The following is a 7,225-nucleotide window of genomic DNA, read 5'->3' on the forward strand; positions in this document are numbered from 1 at the left end:
ATGTGCACCTCCTGCACACACACCTTATAGAACGGTGAAGTCTCTCTAGCCTGGGCCACTGATGTGCCTGACCTCTGCCAGTCTCCTATAAGCAAGCACTCCTTGACTCTTCCTGGCCCAGTGAATGTTCTTTGACTCATAAACCATATCTTTTTGTTCTTCTGCCCAAACAAATGTTCCCAGAAAAGAAGGTACACCTTACAGACTAATTGACTAATTAGTGCTTCAGAAATTGGGAAGAGGTTGGAAGATTGCAGGTTCAGAGTATAATTATACTTTATCTTTGGCTAGCTTCAGTTCCTTTGACAGCTAGTCCTTGCCTACTTGTGTTTGGCCTAACAGCCCCCTGACTATCAAGAGAACCCTTTTAAAATGATATTAACTTTATGGAGTGCTAGCCCCTGGGAATTGTAAACAGTAGGCTTACTTAATTATGCCATGACTTGATTCCCTTTTAGGGACTTGGAGGCTTGCTGACCCTGTGGCATGGTGTTCCTAGGAAGTTTTAAGTTTGAGGTATGGCAGGAAAGTGGGTTCAAGACTAGCATATAAAAGAAAGGAGAGTGGGAACCCCTTTCCCACCAAGGCTGACATGCAGCAGAGTCTGGGCAAAAAGAGTGTATTTACTGTATAAATGTTCGAGTTTGCAGTCAGGCACACTGAGCCTTTGACCTTTCTCCAGCTCTGCCTCTGCTTCAACTCTCAGAAGTGCATCTTTGCCTTACTAAACTCCCTCTTCTTCTGTTTCGATCCACATTTTTCTGTCTAGATCCTTGTTTAAGGAACATAGAACCTGGAAATCTCTGTGGGTGCCAATCCTATGCCGTATTTGTCTATAACAAAGGTGCACTGTGAACGCTTTATGGGATGTCAGTGGGCATCTTATGACATAGATCCCCTCAGCTCATGTGTGTGCTGTTGTCCTAACAGATTTCACGGGTAAAACCCACATTTTAGATAGACATAATAAACAGTTTAAGATGGTAACAGCCATCACTGATGACGTAATACCATGAAGATATCTGTTTAGGTTTAGAAATAATTGTGTTTAATGTTCAGGTTAGAATTAAAGATTAGGGCCTGGAGAGATGCGTAAGCAGTTAAAAGCACATGCTTTTCTTGCAAAGAACCTGAGTTTAGTTCCTCCACCCACTTCAGGAAGCACACAAAGCAACTCCCTGTAACTCCAGCTCTGAAATCCAATACCTCTGAACTCCAAGAGGACACACACACTAATAATAACAATAATAATAATAAATAGAATGTAAATATTTTAAAACAGTTTTTAAAAGTCCACATGTACTTGCCATTGGGTTATAATTTTTATCTTTAATAGTCCGCAGAGGGTCCATGTATTGGCTTAGGCCTCACCTTGGCACTCTTGGGGGCTGCTGGAAGCTTTAAGAGGTAGGACCTAGTGGTGGGGCCTTGGGGAGCATTTCTTTCAAGAGGACGGTGGGACATCAGCCCCTTCCCACTTCTCTGTTTCACTCCTGGCCATGAGGGAAGTTGCATTGCTCTGTCACAAGATCCCATGAGCTTCCTGAGGCCAGAAGCCCTGAAGCGGCTTGGGCCAGAAACCGAAAGACTAGGAGCCCAGATGTGCCTTCTCTGTGTGAGATGTTTATCTCAGCCGTTGACTGTAGTGACGGAGGGCACACGGGCATGCAGCGCCATCTAGGATAGCAGCGAAGGCCCTTGCTGAGGGATGTGGAGGAACAAGGCCTCAGGGTTTATCAACAGCCAGAGTGAAGAGCCGGGGTCCAGTGCCGTGATTCAGAGGTCATTTACATAAAGCTGAGGACCAGCATTTAAAAGGTCAGTATGTGATGATGAGCCCTCAGGCTGTCTGAGGCTATGAGGGCAGTGTGGGCTCCTCAGGACGGGGGTCTGGACTTTGTAGCGATGGCCCTAAGTCTTTCCATGTAAGCTGTCCCTACCTTCTCAGGCTCTTTTCACAGGGAGGAGGTGTGGCCATGAGGAGGCTAGACAGCTCATCAGGGTAGTTGATTCGGAGCTCTACACTTTATACCGCTTGATTTATTTCAGAAGTCATTTGCTTCATTCCAGAGTCATTTAAAACGTAGAAGACCCTGAAAGAAGTGCCCTGACGGGCTTGGGTTCCCTCTAGAGCGGCAGTTCTCAACCTCCCTAATGCCGTGACCTTTTTAATACAGCTCCTCATGTTACAGTGACTCCAACGACACAATTATTTTCATTGATACTTCATACATGCTACTGTTATGAATCATAAGGTAAGTATCTGACATTCCCAATGGTCTTAGGCAACCCCGCAGGAAAGGGCTGACTAACCCCCAAAAGGGTCATGGCCCACAGGTTGAGAATATTCCATGCTATCAATTCACCCCGACCAGCAAGGCTAAGTCTCTGAGGATTGAAGAAAATACCAAAGATATGAACAAAGGGATCAGCGGGGATCAACCCATTTGAACTCAAGAGCAGTGAAAATAAAGCATTTTCTTTTTCGTTTTATTACTAAAGCAAGCCAAACATGAGGTGATCTCTACAGTTAACTTAAGCAAACACAACACGCACAGTGAGGGAGTACACCTGGTGATATGAATATTATCTTTGGTCCTGTGAAAGAGCCAAGAATGTTCTCCCAGGCCTTTGCCTTTCCCACAGAGATAATGCGGACATGCCGGGGCAATTCATTCATGTCCTTGCTTTCAAGTGCATCCACTTATCACAGTTTGTGGAATTCTTTCCAGAAGGCCACCTTGTGGGAAGAGCACTCCTCATGCCGCCCCATCCACAGTGCACAGTGAGTTCACAGCTTTCTCCCACAGGCTCCCATTCCATACCAGCTGTCTATTTGCTTCAGGACCCGAGTTGCCTCAGCTGGCCCTGATGCCACATATAAGATGTGATCTCAAAGGAAACCAGAAGAAACAGTCAATGAGTGGCTGGCTGCCTGCCACAGGTCTTCTGTCCCCTCTGTCCACAGGTGACTCCATGTGTCAACCAGCAGACACCAGGAAGCAGGGATGTCCAGGCTGGAAATTTGAGGATCAAAGGAAAGAAGCATTAACAGAGGTGTAGGCAAGATGCTGAAAAACTATAGAGGATACACCCCAGAACTGTTTAGATTTTGACATCATGACCACCCTAAACTGTGCATGGGGGTGGTCTGCCCCTGGGAGGGGAGAAGATGGCACCCCAGGAACTGTCTCCAGTGAAATGATGATCATTCATGACAACTATTTCTAAGAAAACTTAGCGCAGAGAAATGATCCCAAAGGCATAGAGCCAAGAAGAAGAAACATTGAAGAAACTCCACCAAAACGTGACAAGAAGCATGACTGGTATTTAAAGCATGAGCTATATGTATGTCAAAAATTAGGAGTTCTGTCTCCCTTTGCCTCTCAGACAAGGGATTTGGAATCTCCCTAGAGAGACTGGATACGACTCTAAACTCAATAGGCAGTCTTTCAGGTCAATATGAGAGTTTGGAAGCTCTCTTACTCCCCTAATTATTTTTTTCATTAGGTAAAGGAAGGGAGAGAGGGAAGGAGGGAGGGAGGGAGGAGGGAGGGAGAGAAGAGAGAGAGAGAACAAGAGAACTTTGGGTTTTCCATATCCCACCTCAACTTGTTTGTGGGGCAAGTGTGTCATTCAACAGAAAAACTGAGGTAACTGAAGGCTGACACCCTCCCATTGAGGCCATGGCTATGGCACAGAGACATTTGTTTCTGACAGGACACCCTCCTGTAGAAACAGGGAGTTGAAAAGCTGCCAGCAGAGATTCAGAGTTTCTATAAAAATGAGTCCTAATGTGCAGAACAGGCAGGCTTCCCCCAGAGCTGCTGCACAGAGTACTTACAACACCTTAGCCTTGTACTGTTGCACACGAAAAAGGAAAAGGAATGTCTTAGTCACTGTTCTATTGCTGTAAAGAGACACCATGACCAAGGCAACTGTTAGAAAAATAATTGGGGCTTGCTTGCAGTTTTATATAGTTAGTCCATGATCATCATGGTGGGAAGTTTTTAATGGATGGTGCTGGAGCAGTAGCTGAGAGCTTTAAATCCTGATCTGCAAGAAGAAGGCAGAGAGATAGAAATAGGGGTAAGGGAGGCAGAGACAGAGACAGAGAGACAGAAAGACAGAGACCAACAGAGACAGAGACTTGACTTAGCTTGGACTTTTGAAACTTCAAAACCCATTCCCAGTGACTTGCTTTCTCCAACTAGGGCAGGCCTCCCAATCCTTCCCAAACAGTTCCACTCACTAGTGACTAAGCATTCAAACATATGAGCCTATGGAGGGTTCTCATCCAAACCACCACAAGCCATAGGAAAGGAAACAAGGACTTGGCTGAAACTAAGACTTAGTATGGCAGAGAAAAATCATGAAAAGGCAAAGGTGTATCTTTTGAAAGTGCAACACAGTTGGTAATTTGGTGGACTGAACATAGTAAAAAGAGAAAAAAAATAACCAAATGAGTGAAGGTCTTTGCAGCTGACCTCACTGAACAAACCAGAGTTTAAAGGAAGAATTCAGTTTCTGCTAAGCAACTGAATGGCAGCAAACAAGACAAGCTGGATCAGAAAGACAGAAAGTTCAAACTAATACAAGAAGAAGAAACTCTGGAGAGCAAGGAAAAAGCTTGGGTTTGTTAGTTTGTTAGTTCTGGAAGGTTTGCTAGTTGATTCCACCAAATATCTAAAAAACAACTCAAATCACTTCTTTCAAAATTTTCCTAAGAAAAGGAAGAGAAGGGGCCCTTCTTAACTCATTCTACAAGGAAAGAACCATGTGGATATCAGCAGAGATAGTTCACAGGCAGGGTGCAAATAGTTTTTTATCAATATAGATGCCAAACACAAACATGCTCAGAAAGATTAGTAAAGTGGATTCAGCAGGGCTCTGTACTACAACTGAGATTTATGCAAAATAAATCAAGCACCCAGAAATGAATCATGCAATACACAGCCGCAACAGAATAAAATATGCATTTACCCTTTTAGATGCAGAATAAATTACCTATATATCTACACACACATATGTGTGTACAGAAATAATAAAGATTACTGCTAAACTAGGTGAAACAAACAATTGAAGGCAATGATAGGGGAAAATCCAACTTCTCTTCATAATAAAATGTCCAATGGACAGAAGGCTTCGCCCTCAGATTCACAGACAGAACCCATGTAGATGCCACAGGCGTAATGGTTGAAGAGTAACAACTTTCTCCTATTATCAGTAAAAAGGGGAAGAACCTCAGCAGCTGCCATTTTATTCTGTACTGCAGTAGTGGTTCTAGGGAGAGCCACCAGCCACAAATAAATATATGCATGAATTGAATGCATAAAGAAACCAATGGCAGTGTCTGAGTTAGGGTTTTATGGCTGTGGAGGGACAGCACGGCCACATCAACTCTCATACAGGCAAACATTTAATTGGACTGGCTTACGGTTCCAGAGGTTCCCACATCACTGTAGTGGTGGGAAGCATGGTGGCTTGCAGGCGTGCATGGTGCTGGAGAAGGAGCTGAGAATTCTCCAACAAGGCCACACCCACTCCAACAAGGCCACACTTCCTGATAGTGCAACTCCCTATGGGCCAAGCATTCAAGCACATGCGTCTATGGGGGACGGGGGCATAGCTATTCACAGGCATCTAGCTTGGGAAGGAGGGAGTGAAACCAGTCAATTTGAAGGAGACAAGTCAAATGATGGCGCAGGGCTATCTTCAAGGACAAGGTGTTGTTTTCAGTGATGAAGCCCTTTTCACACTCCATTATTGACTCATGTGGTACAAAGGCTGTTTACTAGCAGCATCTGGGAAGATGGGCAATCATTATGATTTTAGTCTCTAGTTGGTTTTAATTCTATAAGCTTGCTTACCGTAAGCTCTTAACAAACAGGTGCTCGTGAAATGCTTGCCGACTTGCCGGCCAGATGTTGCCTTACCCATCATTCTCTGCCTTCTCTCTTCCCGCCCATCCGTTTTGTATGCAAGTCTTTTAGCCTTTGGCCTGCAGCAGCAGGGTATAATAAGGGTTTCAGCCCTGTGGAAATTCCAACGTAGAAGACACTTATGGAGACAAAAAGGCGTGGGGACTCCACTCTCGTCTCCAGTGAAGAGGACTGGGCTCACGGTGTTCTCCTAACCCGAATTTGCGTCTGGCTGGGGCTGTTGTTACTACGGGTGTCTTCTGAAGACTGGGCCATGAAGGCTGGACCCACGTGTCTCCCTTAGTCCTCGCTCCCTACTTTACATGTGCCGACCTCCAGGACGCCCGTGTCTGCCTTGGGAGCTGATTCTTTGTCCTGCCTCTCTCCCCCATGGTTATATGCAGAAACCTGTCTTTACTCATACAGGCCTACAGAAGCACCCAGATCGCCTATCCGTTCTCATAGATGGGGCCTCTGGCAGGACATCTATTTCTCTGGAATCTTCTCCCTCCGCATTTCCTCCACCTCTAGTTTTATTCAAATGCAGTCATCTTGAGACCAATAAAGGCAAGTTCCTCCAACACCAGTTACGGCAGACATCACTAACGGATCCCAGCCTCCTTTTCCATGAAGCCTGGGAATGAATTCAGAGCTTTTCCCCACAGAGAACTTGTGCTAACTCCTACCAATGAGGCAGGGTTGGTATGCCAGTGTAACCTGTGGCCATCTATGCCAGAGTGAAAGCTGCCACCAGGCTTTTTTCCACAGATTTCTTAAGTCCTCATGCTCTGACTGCTTGGTCAGGGTCTCACTCTTCCGAAAGCATTTTCAAGGATGGAGTCTCGTTTGTTTTTACTCCTGTCAAAGCTCTCTTCCTTTCCACATTTCTCTCCTGCCTTCTCCCTGTTCCAGCATATTCCAGCTCACTTTGTGCTTGAATCCTGCTGCGTCACAGTCACCCTCAAGCTGGATCCATGGCAGAAGTTCTAAATGGGTTGAGAGATGGCTTTCAATTTTTGGCTCTGAGTGTGTCGCTGAAGCCTTCTGTTACTGTCACCAGTCACCGTCTGGGGTTTGGGAGCCTCTTGTCAACTGACATGCCCTCAGTGTAACTTCCCAGCTCCTTGCAAATCGTATGTGATCAATGCATTTGCCCAAGGGTATAAGCTGTACTTACTTAGAAACAAAGTAGAACTGGAGCTGCTGTACAGAAAGCCAGTATTCAGGCAAAGAAAGAAGAAGGAATGAAGGAATGAAGGAAGGAAGGAAGGAAGGAAGGAAGGAAGGAAGGAAGGAAGGAAGGA

This window comes from Psammomys obesus, unplaced genomic scaffold (genome assembly GCF_907164565.1).
Source record: "Psammomys obesus unplaced genomic scaffold, mPsaObe1.curated_primary_1811, whole genome shotgun sequence".
Taxonomy (NCBI): Eukaryota; Metazoa; Chordata; class Mammalia; order Rodentia; family Muridae; genus Psammomys; species Psammomys obesus.